The sequence below is a fragment of the Malus domestica genome, chromosome 15, assembly GCF_042453785.1.
Source record: "Malus domestica chromosome 15, GDT2T_hap1".
In the NCBI taxonomy this organism is placed as follows: domain Eukaryota; kingdom Viridiplantae; phylum Streptophyta; class Magnoliopsida; order Rosales; family Rosaceae; genus Malus; species Malus domestica.
In genome coordinates, this window is record NC_091675.1 from 27,395,500 (window position 1) to 27,409,060 (window position 13,561).

General features: G+C 36.9%; 1 long non-coding RNA gene across 1 annotated transcript; it reads left to right on the forward strand.

Moving 5' to 3' along the window:
* The first annotated feature begins 1,061 nt into the window (after window positions 1-1,061).
* LOC139192111 (uncharacterized) lies at window positions 1,062-8,154 on the forward strand. The gene is made up of 2 exons (XR_011575931.1): window positions 1,062-1,130; window positions 7,718-8,154. It is a non-coding gene; the product is annotated as an uncharacterized lncRNA (long non-coding RNA).
* The last annotated feature ends 5,407 nt before the right edge of the window (window positions 8,155-13,561 follow it).

Sequence of the window (13,561 nt, forward strand, 5' to 3'; positions counted from 1 at the left end):
TTCAAAATCCATCATATCCCTAAAAGTGGATCCGGTCCCCTCACACTCAACCAATCAAATTATTCAATTTGATTTTTCCATCAATCCCTCACCACCATTCATTTTTCCTTACTTTTCTCCTTCACCAATCAATTGCTTTCCCTCCTTTGAAAGCAACCAATCAAATCATCACCTCAAACCCATCACCTAATCAGATAGCATTATTTCTCTCTTTTATCTCTCTCCCCTAATGTCTCTTTCTCACCTTCTCTCTGCAACTCTCTCTAACGATGTCCAAACCCTACAAACGTGACTTGTAACCTACACTTTTGAATTCCCCTCAACTCCATGATCACAACCATGTAACCAGATCTCAACTTGGTTGAGGTTTGACTCACCAACTCAGAAGCTCCGACTCGGTGAGTTCTGGATTGACGTTTTCAGGTCGAGTCGAGGAGTTTTGAAGGTTGGGGAAGCTTTCTTACAACTCCCCGAGGTCTTTAGTGAGGGTTTGGTGATGAATCAACCTTGAAATACAAGGTTTCGAGAAGTCCCTGTTTTAGTTGTACCTTTCGAGGCTTTTTCAGGCCACCTCCGTCCACTTCTTGGACTTCAAAAAGGTATAACGCGATTCTACTTTTCATAAGCTTCATTTCCATATAAATTTTGTAAAAAATGGTTGAGAAATGAAGAAGATATGAAGGTTTGAAATTTTACCTAGAAACTGGTGAAAATTTCCAAATTCTGGCGAGTTCAAACTGGGCGGACAGCGGCGACCGGCAAGGACCACCTGAGAAGACGACGAAATATTCTAACTGTGTCAGGTAACGCCGTTAACTTTTGTTACCTTTTAACAGAATATTCCTAACGGCCATTAGGCCTCCGTCAGCTCTGCATGTGTGTGGCTGGCGCGTGGTGGCACATCTGACGTCCAAAAATTATTCTGAAAATTTATGTATGTCCATGACGTCGAGTAGATCAAATTCATATATTCAAACCCTATGTTTAAGCAATCTACGAAGGATTTATTTAAGTTTCCGTTTATGTGTTATTAAACTAAGTTAATTAGTAATTTCACATATAGGGGAAACGTATCCCGAGGACGTACAGGGTCAAGCAAGGCTTGGAGGCTTTGTTTCAACTATGTATCTGTGAGTTTTATATATATATATATATATATATATATATATATATATTATAGTTTCCACAAATGCATTTAAATGGATTTACGCATATTATGCCATAATTTTAGTTTAGTTTGGTAAATGTTGCTTTATGATTGGAATTATAAAATGGCTATGGCATATTCATACGCATTTTACCTACTTATATATATATATAGTACTTTGGTAGAATACTAAAATGATTCTACAGGACGCGCAAGTAAATTCAGGTGAATTTATTATATTGATTCGAATTGTATGGCATTCATTTATTCATATAGTTAGCTCATCATTACTACACCCTTGTGTTAATGCTCCCGTCCGGGGCCAGCGCTAGCCTTCACATGTATGTTCACCTCCCTCACCGCATGCTCATCTTGGAACTAAGTTAGGTGCTAGCCTGTTGTGCAGGTCGCGTTAGGCGACTCCAACTTGTAGGTGATTGCGTTTAGCGCAAACTTCACGTGATCATAGCACTAGAGCGTATATTATCATTACACCCAGCCTGTCGTATAGGTCACGTTAAGTGAGTCCGACTTGTGTGCTAATATAGATTGATGAGCCATAGGTGACTCCGACTTGCGTGCTAGTATATTTGTCAAGCACATCCCTATATTTTTATTGTTGTGAATTATTCCTGTTGTGGCATATTTCTGATATATATTGTTGGCATGCATTAAATCTTCATATTTATACATAGTATGATTTTAAGGAAACTATACTTGTTTTACGGCGAGGGGTTAGTATGTTCGAAAATAAAGGTTTTCTTTTAAAATGTTGTTTTGTTGACCCACTCAACTTTGTTTTTCGTCACTCTAGGTTTAGTAGTTGTGTTTACATGTAAACAAAGATTCTGGCAAGTCTCAGGATATGGTTATCATTAGTGGTATAACCATTATCCTATTTACTATATTGTCTCATGCTCTGACATCATGTGTGAAATGGGTTCAATCCCGCTCACCCACGCACTCTTTTGATTAGGCATTTTTAGGTGTAAATTTATTCACATTCTTTTTCCATTACACTGCACTTTAAGGTTTCGTCACCATCCAAGTGTCAGCCAACACAACTCGATTCGGAATCTAAGTGGACATTATGAGTCGGGATGTGTTAAAAGGGGCATATGGGCCCATGTGGCTGCAGAGTAGCCCAAATATGGCTGCAGGCCACAGGCTAAATGATTGGGAAGCCCAGCAACAAGGCTGCTGGCGATGTAGGCCGAGACCAGTGCACGAGGCAAGCCCAACCCAAGGCTGGCTTGTGGGTGGTGCGAGCAAACCCCAACCAAAGCTGGGTTTCGAGTCAATGGGTCACATGGGCTGGCTTATAGAGTTGCTGGCCATGACAAAAAGCAAAGCCTAGCACGCTTCTGGCATGCTAACATGGGCTGGGGTGTGGACCGGGGTTTCAGGCCTGTTTGTAATTCAACCCAGGCCAAAACCTGGTTGCGGGTTAATGGCAGCAAGCTCAAATGGTTAATGTGCTTGGTCCAGGGTGTCAAAAATGACACCATTCCCCATCAGGCTGGGCTGCAGGCCAGCGTGGTGGTTCGGCAATGGTGCCATGGTGGTGCGGCGATGGTGCCGTAAAAAATCCCAATTTTTTTTTTTTTTTTTTCGAATTCTAGGGTTAAATACCCTAATTGCTTCTGAATTAATTTTGATGTTTTGACTCATAAATTCCACATAGCATAATTGCGTATTGCATGAACAAGTATATATATTGACAAACTATATGGACATATATACAATATATATAATTGAAAGGAAAATATAAATATAGGGGGATCATGGGGAATGTTTTCATGCTTCAAGGTTTTTTCAAATATCTTAATTTATTTTAGAAGAACCTGATTGGCAGAAAATAATTGAAAGCCTTTGAATTTTGTAGAAGAGAGTAAAGGACAAAGAATGAGAGGGGCCGGCAGCAACAGAGAGAGAAGAGAGATATGTAATTCTGAGGTGTGTGTTGTATTAGCCCCTTATGCCTTTATTGATAGTAGTAGGATAGGTAGAATCCTTACCCTAATAGGATTACATCTCTAATAGGAATTAAACTACTAAAGGGAATATACAAGATACTCCTAGATACACTAGGATTTACACAATCACATTCCTAATCCAATAGGATTGCAACATCATTCTATAAATATCCACCATTTTTTCATTTCTTCATCACAACTCAATATTCATTTTTACTACAATTTTCTATATTTGTTTGCACTTTCCAAATCCTTTTTTTAGCAAAACCATAAGTGAAGGGGCAAATTGGTCGATCAGGGAAGACTCTATTTGCTTAAGTGTTGGCTTAACATTTTATTATTAATAAATTTCAAATGTAATTAACTTGTTATTATGTGGACCTTTAGGTAATTTTAAATAATAATTTTATTTTATTTGAGTGCTCCTAGACTCACCCCAGTGTCTTATTTCCCTCACCCACTTATAATCTCACCCACCACAAAATGTTAAAAACTTGAAATGTTATTTTCCCACAACTATTATTCCTAAAATAACCTTTATATCAAAATTCTTTTTACTTTTACTTTTATTGAGTAAAACAAAATCTACAAAGACACAATACAATTGATCATGATGCACAACGAGGATCGCATCTATACAATATATTTTACACAATTCTCGATGTCTTCTCCATCCTTCAGCATGCCACCCACCCTGAGAACACTGTGTTCCACTTCATCTGGACCTCCCACAAGAATCGGAACTAGGATTGTGGATTATGGATAGAAAAGCCTTTATCCTAGTTTTAAAGGTTGTTCACTGGTACTGACAACAAAAACAAACATATCAAATTAAAATAGCAAAAGGTACTGGGGACTTTATTTTTTGAAGATTTAAAGAGGTGGGTCGTTCTAGAAGATGGGGAAGACCGCACCTGTCAACCTAGAGAGCAGGGGTTTTTCTTTTCTTTGGTTTTAGATGTCATTTTACAAGAGAGTAAATTTGGTATGAAATTTTTTATTACAAGGTGGGTGGGGAAATAAGATAATGTGGTGGGTTTATCACCACTCTTTGATTTTTATGGAACAAATTTACAAAGCATTAAAAATATATTTGTGAATAATAATAGTCCTTACCCTTGTCCTTATCTCTTCTAAGACCAACTCCAATAGTTGGGGCTAAAACCTAAATTTTTAACTCAAAAAATTTAAGTTTTAATCCAAAAACAATTTTTCTTCTTCAATGATTTTAGCTTAAAAATTTTGCCCGAAACTAATAAAGAATTGGATTTAGCTTAATTTTTTTTTCAAAAACTTTAAAAAAATTATGTAGATTATCCTAATTTATTTTTAGAAACATTTTAAATTAAACATATTTAAATTCTGATAAAGAATACAAAATCATTAAATATGCTTCAATATTACAACACTTACTAATATAAGATATAATCAAAACACTAAATAAAGATTAATAAACGATAATTAAAATACTTTATAAAAATTACAACAATTACTAATCATAATAATATTTATCACTTGGTTCTTGACTTGGTGATGGATTTCATGGTGGACTCGGGAAATAGACATGAGATGTATCATCATCCTCAAAGATATTCCTTGAGGCATTCCTTCACAAGATTTCTTTTTGCTTTTCTTTCTATTTGGAGTGTATTTGTGGAGGTCCTCCCTCATTACATCAAAATCGAATTTTTCCTGCTATAAACAGTCTCTTGCATTTTCCTTTTTATATTGATTCTTAAAGAGTAAGCGCATTTGAACAATTTCTTCCCTGGTCTCCCCTCAACCTCCAATCAAATTTTCAACTTCGGAACAAAGCTTGACACCAATCGGATTTTACATTCCACAAAGTATGAAGGGAGACACTCACCACTTCTTGGACACTCCTTCCACTAGCCATTTCAACCATGACTCTCTCCAAGCTTCCATTCCACAAAGTGCACATTTTGTTGATAATCTTCCACCAATGGTTTCCCTTTGGTAGGTGTTGTAGTTGGAATTGAACTTCTCAGCAATTTTAGCCCACAAGACTTTTTTATTTTGATTTGCGCGAACGACACCATCTTCGCTAGTAGAAATTCATGCCAAGCACAAAACAACATTTTCATCATTTGACCAATTAGGTCCTCCAATATGATCTCTTGCCATCTTGAAAATTTTGGAAATGGGAAGAAATAGTTTTGGAAGTGGGTAGAAAGAAAAAATTGAAGAATTGTATGAGGAAAATGCATTTTGTGTGGATGTTTGAACAAATACATAGTTATTTATAGTGGTTTTGGGTGAATTTCAATTTAAATAAATTTTTTTATATGTTTTATGTCACATCCCGGCCCGGGGTGGATTACTTCCCAGGCCCGCTCCACCACCGTAACATGATATTGTCCGCTTTGGGTCCCGACCACGCCCTCATGGTTTTGTTTCTAGGAACTTACGAGCAACTTCCCAGTGGGTCACCTATCCTGGGAGTGCTCTGGCCTCCTTCTCGCTTAACTTCGGAGTTCTGACGGAACCCGAAGCCAGTGAGCTCCCAAAAGGCCTCGTGCTAGGTAGGGATGGGAATATACATTTAAGAATCACTCCCCTGGGCGATGTGGGATGTTACAATTTTTAACAAAGTATCAAAGAATGCAGAAAATCTACTAAGAACAGTATGAGTGTTTAGAAAGAGAAAGAACTCACTAGAGAGAAGTAAATGATTATATTAATTTTGAATGAATCTTTAACACTGTGAGAATACAGTTTATATAGCCATCTTGACTATCTTGCATAGTAAGCTATTTTAACTAACTAATCAGATAACGACTCAGCCACAATCCCAACAGTTTAACTAACTATTAACTAATAAGCTGGCCATAGGTGAGTCATAGATGTATGGTCAACATTCCCCCTCAATCTAAGCTGGGATTTCCAAGCTTTAGATTGTAACAATGCTTGAGAAACGAAGGACTATGCAGCCCCTTAGTTAGAATGTTTGCTGTTTGTTCTTCTGTTGGAATGTAGAGAACCTCAAGATCTCCTCTCTGCACTTTTTCCCTTACAAAATGATAATCTGTATCCAGATGCTTGATTCTAGAATGAAAGACAGGATTTGAACTTAAGGCTATTGCAGACATGTTATCACAATGTATTATTGGAGGTTGAGGCACTGAACATTTCAAATCTCTGAGAATCTGTCTAACCCAAGCTATGTCTGCAGCTGTATGAGCTAAAGCTTTATACTCAGCCTCTGTAGAACTTCTGGACACAGATGTTTGTTTCTTTGATTGCCAAGAAATCGGATTTTCCCCAAGATAAACAACATACCCGGTAACTGATCTCCTTGTATTGAGATCTGCAGCCTAATCAGAGTCTGAGAAAGCTGTGAAAATAGGTTGTGATGCTGCAGAGTACACTATCCCATTATGCATTGTTCCCTGCAAATATCTTAGAATTCTTTTAACAGCACCAAAATGTATTTCCGTTAGGGAATTCATATATTGACACACTGCATTAACTGCAAATGCAATGTCAGGTCTCGTAAATGTCAAGTATTGTAAAGATCCTACAACACTTCTGTATGTACTAGGGTCTGCCAGGAGAGTACCTTCTGAACACAAAAACTGACCATGAGGCTTACAAGGAGTAGCAGCTGGTTTACACGAATCCATTCCTAATTTATGAATGAGATCCTTTATATACTTTGCTTAATGAACAAAAATGTCCCCATTTGATTTATATTGAATATGCAGACCAAGAAAGTAAGTGAGCCTGCCCAAATCTTTCAAATCAAACACTGTTGATAATTCTTGGACTACATTTTGAATTTTAATTGAGCTTGATCCAGTCAAAATAATATCATCCACATATAACAGTAGGATGATTATGTCTGCAGAGTCTGTTTTCATAAACAAACTTGTGTCTGAAACTGATGCAGTGAATCCCATTGCTAGGAGATAACTTATAAACTTTGAATTCGAGGCTCTAGGTGCCTGTTTTAAACCATATAGGGATTTCAACAACTTACAAACATGAGTTGGATGACTGGGATCCACAAAGCCTTATGGTTGTTTCATGTACACATCCTCCTGCAACTCCCCATGCAAAAAAGCATTCTTTATGTCAAGTTGTTTCAACTCCCACCTATTCATGGCAGCTAATGCAATAATGATCCTTACAGTTGTATGCCTCACAACGGGACTGAAAGTATCAGAATAGTCAATTCCATGCTCTTGTGAAAAACCTTGAGCTACAAGTCTTGCCTTGTATCTTGAAATACTACCATCAGGGTTCTTTTTCACCTTATACACCCATTTACTGCCAATTATATATCTATTTTTAGGATTAGGTACTAGTTTCCACGTACCTTGAGCTTGAAGAGAATCATACTTTTCTTGCATTGCATTTTGCCACTGAGACATAGAAGCTGCTTTTCTGAAACATGAAGGTTCAACTGAATCTATAATCTCAAACAGAAAAGAAAACCCTCAAACAAATGGATCTTTATTTGTGACTTGTAAACTTTGAAGTTGAGGACAGAAAGATAGCAACGCTGCATAATTCTTGCGTTCAATAGCTCTTGTTCTCAACCTTGTTTGAACTACGTTTTCTGGTATTGCAGCAAGTAAATGCTCAGAAGATGAACTAGTTAATGGTGAGATAGGCAGAATTACCTCAAAATGAGAATTGTGATGGACAGGCAACATAGGAGAAATACTAGTTGATATACTAGAGTGATGGTGATGGGAACTAGCATGCTGATCAAGACTGTGAGAGCCATCTCTGTGTGAAGATGATGATAAATTTGCACCACTGAATTCAAGTGATTCACTTGCTTGAACCGATGTATTATCATTCCCATTTTGTACTTCCATAACCTGTCCTGCATAACCATTACCATTGGGAAATGGCATATGTATCACAATTGGAACTGAAGAATTGTATGGATTATTCTGTGTTGATTCCACAGAATTCTGCATTTCTGTGACTAATTTTACTTTGTATGGGAAAACCTCCTCATCATGAATAACATGTCTTGATATGATTATTTTACCAGTACTAATATTGTAACAAGCTATTCCCTTATATCCCATCATATAACCAAGAAATACACACTGAATTGATCTTTTATGCAGCTTGTTCTCATTGTATGGTCTCAAAAATGGATAAACTGCAGTACCAAACACTTTTAGATGTTGAATCTCAGGTTCTATTCCAAAAATTACCTGATATGGTGACTTCATACTTAGATTTCTAGTTGGCATCCTATTAATAAGAAATGCAGCATGTGTGCAAGCATGATACCAAAATTGGTTTGGTAAATTTGCTTCAGTCAACAAAGTCACAGCAGTTTCAATCACATGTCTATGTTTCCTCTCTGCAAGGCCATTTTGTTGAGGAGTATATGGACAAGATATCATATGATTAATCCCTTTATTCTCCAGAAAAGTAATAAATGTCTTACTCAAAAACTCTCCCCCTCCATCAGATTGTAAACATTTGATTGTAGCATTGAATTGGTTCAAAATAAAGGCATTAAACTTCACAAATATCTCAAAAGCTTGTGATTTATTATTCATGGGAAATATCCAAAGGAACCTAGAAAATTCATCCACAAAACTAATATAGTATCTATATCTTTGTACAGACACCTTTGGAGAGGGCCCCCATACATCAGTATGAATCTTCTCAAAAAGAAAAGTAGCTCTAGATTGTTTTACATGAAAAGGTTGCCTAGTCATTTTACCACTAATACATGAAGAACATAAGGATTGTGAACAATCGGCATTAACTATCACCTTTGACTTCTTTAGCATTGCAGCAAGAACCTCCTCAGATGGATGTCCTAACCTTTGATGCCATACTGAAACGTGAACTTTCTTCCCCAGAAAAGCTGAACATTTTCCCAACTTTGCAGCAAACTATCTGGCAAACACATTTACTGTTATCGTAAACAAATCCCCACCATCACTCTTTCCTTGGTAAAGTATTTTCCTTGTTGCCTTATCCTGTATAAAAAACACAATATCATCACATATAAACCAGAAACCATTATCCTTACACACCTTTTTAACAGATAACAAATTGATAGCAATTGTAGGTACACAAAGCACATTTCTCAATACTATAACATTATGAGGCACATATATCGAAGTTGAACCAATATGAGTAACTGATAAACCTATACCATTCCCAATAGCAATCTTCTCATCACCAGTGTATGGAGTGACATTATTGAGATGATTTAGATTAGCAGTCATATGATGAGTAGCTCCTGTGTCAATGATCCAATGATCTTCAGTAGAAAAACCATGTCCATTTTCATTTGGAAATACTGAACCGTAGCCGAATTTGACTCAATGTTTGCTTGAGCAGTCATAGCAAGAGAAGAAGGTGGTGGATTACCTTGGTAAGCATAGTTGTTCCTATGATAGCATTCAAGAGCAATATGCCCCCTTTTTCCACAAATTTGACATATCATAGGACCGGAACTCTGAACATTCCCATTATTAGATCTGTAATAACAGTTTGGTGCAGTATGTCTTTTTCTTGAGCAAATCTGACACTCTGGTGACACAGAAGACTTAAAATTGGTGTTTCCAGCCCAATTTGACTTAGAGTAGCCATTTGAACTCCCATTGCCAGAAAAAGAACCTCCATTTCCATAAATATTGCCAGAATATCCATTTCTCCCACTCTGAGGAGCTTTTCCATTTCTAGAATAGTTGTTGTTTCCATTCCCAAGGTGATTGTTATAACCCCCATTTCCATTCCTGTTATGAAACCTAGAAGATGAATTCTTAAAGTTGTTATTTCCATTCCCAAACTTCTTGAAATTGTTGTTGCTGCCACTTCTAGTATTGTAATTGGTGTTGCCATTCCTGTTATTTCTATTGCCCAGAAAATCAGATCCACCTTGAAAGTTATCTCCAAATTGCTCTCCATTATAGCCTCTTTGCATCCCTTGTGTATTAGAGCTTTCACCATGTTCATAGCCCTGATATCGTTGAGAGCTAGATCCTGCACCTTAAACACACATTGCAGTCATAGAACTTGTCAAAGATTGCATCTTGGACTCAATACTCCCTTCTGCAACAAGAAGTTGAGCCCTGAAATCTTTTAAAGACAGAGTTGTATCCCTTGCTAAGATTAATGTCCGAGTCATTTCAAATCTGCAGGTAAACCAGATAACACAGCAATCATCAAATCATTAACTGAAATTATTTCTCCAACGGAAACAAGTTGATCCCTTATATTCTTCCGCCTCATTAAGAATTTATCCACAGATTCCCCTCATTTTTGTGTTGTATGTAATTCAGTCTTTAACTGATTAACTCGAACAACTGAAATCGATGCAAATCTTTCTTGTAAACATGTCCAGGCTTCATGAGATGTTCTGCACCCAATGACATGCTCCATAGCCTCATCGGATAGAGTAGCGATAAGAAGACTCAGCAATGCCATATCGTTTCTCACCCATTCTTTATACTCTGTAGTGATTTCCTTTGTTACACTGGTGTCTGAATTAATCACAAACTTAGATGGACAAGGATTTTCTCCAAGAAAGAAATCAAACAAATCATATCCCCTCAAAACTGACTGAAATTGATAGCTCCACTTAACAAAGTTATCATCTTGAAGTTTGACAGTCAACATTCCCAACAATGTTTCAATTTTGACACTTGAATCAGCCATTATATCAACTTTAGCAACAAATGGAATCTTCGTAAAAACTCTTTAACAACTTCTGGCTATCGGCATTTCTGAAGCAATAAGATCTCAACTTTAGGATGTAAAACACACTTCTGGCTATCGGCCTTTCTGAAGTGATAAAATCTCGACTTTCGTACGTAAATCACAGCAAAAAAAAATGACAGAAACTTCTGGCTATCAGCCTTTCTGAAGTGAAACATAAAAGGGAAATGGCTATCGGCCTCTCTATCCTAACAAACACCTTATTGATCTACCCATTCCATGATGGCAACACTAATGGCTATGGGCCTCTAACAATTATGCAATTTGAAGCAAAAAATGTGACTGCGACATTTCATCAAACATATAGAGTGCAAGATATCAGAAAGAACCAAGAACCTGAAAATACTGCGTTCTTGAACTGTACCCTAACCAGAGACGATATAATCGAAGAGCTTCACCTCTATTTCGATCACAAATCAGTGGAAGAAGGTCACTAAGAATCGACTCGGCTCTGATACCATGTTAACAAAGTATCAAAGAATGCAGAAAATCTACTAAGAACAGTATGAGTGTTTAGAAAGAGAAAGAACTCACTAGAGAGAAGCAAATGATTGTATTAATTCTGAATGAATCTTTAACACTATGAGAATACAGTTTATATAGCCATCTTGACTATCTTGCATAGTAAGCTATTTTAACTAACTAATCAGATAACGACTCAGCCACAATCCCAACAGTTTAACTAACTATTGATTGATGAGCTGGCCATAAGTGAGTCATAGATGTATGGTCAACAACAGTCCACCCCCTTAGGGGCCCGACGTCCTTGTCGGCACATCACGGCCAGGGTTAGGCTCTGATACCAATCTGACACACCCCGATCCTAGAATCAAGGCGTGACGGCCAGCACGCCTTAATTCTATGACCGGGGTGTGTCATTTTACCCGTTATATTTAATTTTGGGACATCAGTTTTTTTTTTTTTTACCGTTAGATTTGATTATTTTGATCTCAACCATTGAATTTTATGAATTTATAAATTAAAATTTAAAAAAGTTTGAATTTAAACCGTTGGTTGATTCAACGATTCATTCACCAAGGTTCTCAAATGAATTTAAACCATTGGTGTCTACTTTCTTGGTTTGGAGTTTAGCTTCCACCGAGAATGTGATGGCGGCGGCGGTGTAATCTTTACTGCTGGAGATTAGGGTTTTTTATTGTTTGTTTTTTGCAATCTTCGGGTCTAAACTTGTATGAGCCTCCCGTTGTATCTTAAGTCGCCGTTCTCATTTTGTTTGAACCTTTTTACTTTATTTGTAGTTGATTACCCGGTTATTTTTTGGCCTTATACTAATTTTTAATGTAATGAAAGACATCTTACTTAATAAAAAAATTAAAAAATTAAAAACAGTGCAGGAAAATTTCCGGTCCTGTCATTGATCATTCGAGTCAAGAGTCAATATAGCCGTTTTGTTTGTAAGACTGGTTTTATGGAGTCCATGACCCATGGATTGGCAACTTGGAGGCCAAGCAAATATCAGACAACAGAGACAGAAGTTGGGTTGGGCCATATTAGACTTGTAAAAATGAAAATGGCCCTGCAACCACTCGATTTGATTCAACCATCCAAACTTTATATTGGCCCTTGAAACCTTCATGCTTCTAATGTTAGAACAGCTCGCGTGATAGCTAACTTGGTTTTGAATTCCAATTTTAGCTTAAGCTTGGTTTTCAAATGAACTCGGTTGTTGGGCCTCCCTTTTTATGTCCTAACCAAGGTCTAAAATATCGATATTATCTCGATATTTCTATCGAAATTTTCATGTTTTTGGACTACCGATATTTTCGATATCATCGATAATTTAGACCTTGATAGGAACTCTATGTGGTACTAAGTCACTCATGTATCTTACCATGTAATGTATAATATATAAATGATTATGGTGTGTTTAAACTTCTTTCATTAATTACTACATATTTTCTACACTCACAATGTTTGCCAGCTCGCTATATAATCAACTTAAATCAGTTAAATCCATCATGCAATGCTTTTCCTTTCAATTTTTTGTGATAAACTAATAGATAATTAACTAAATAAACATCTTGCAAAGTTTCAATAAAAATTTCCAAGTTTTTCTTACAATTTCTGTGGTTTTTATTCAATTTTTATCGATATCGATAATGTGACAGCTTGTTCCGGAAAATAATTTCCGTTGACGTGAAATTACTAGTTTACCCTAGGACGTTAAGTTGTGTGGTGTATGACTTGTATTTAAGTTGGATTTAATTATGATTTCCTAAGTTTTTGGAACCACTTAGGAATTAAGAAAGACTAAATTTTGATTGGTTGGAGAGATTTGGTCCACACACTACACCTCACTTTCTCTCTTTCACTCCCGTGCCCTCTATCTCTCAAACTCACACTCTCCCTCTCTTCTTCTCTTCCTCTCTTGTATGGACACAACCAGAAACCCTTGTAAACGTGACAGATTGAAGAAGAAAAATGGTACCATTGTGTTCCTAAGGTCCTCACGAGTTCAAAGGTACCAATTACAGGTAAGATTACCTTTGATTTCACGTCGAACCACAAAACCCGATTTGGGGTACTATTCATGCGCACGTAAAATGTTGATTTTTAGGGAATTTAAAGGACATAAGGAGCTTAAGGAGGTCCTTACGAAGCTCGGAGTACTTCGTTTGAAGAAATTGGACGTCGGAATCGTGAGAACGACAAGTTTTAAGGTTTGCTGGATTATCGAAGCTTTTTCCGG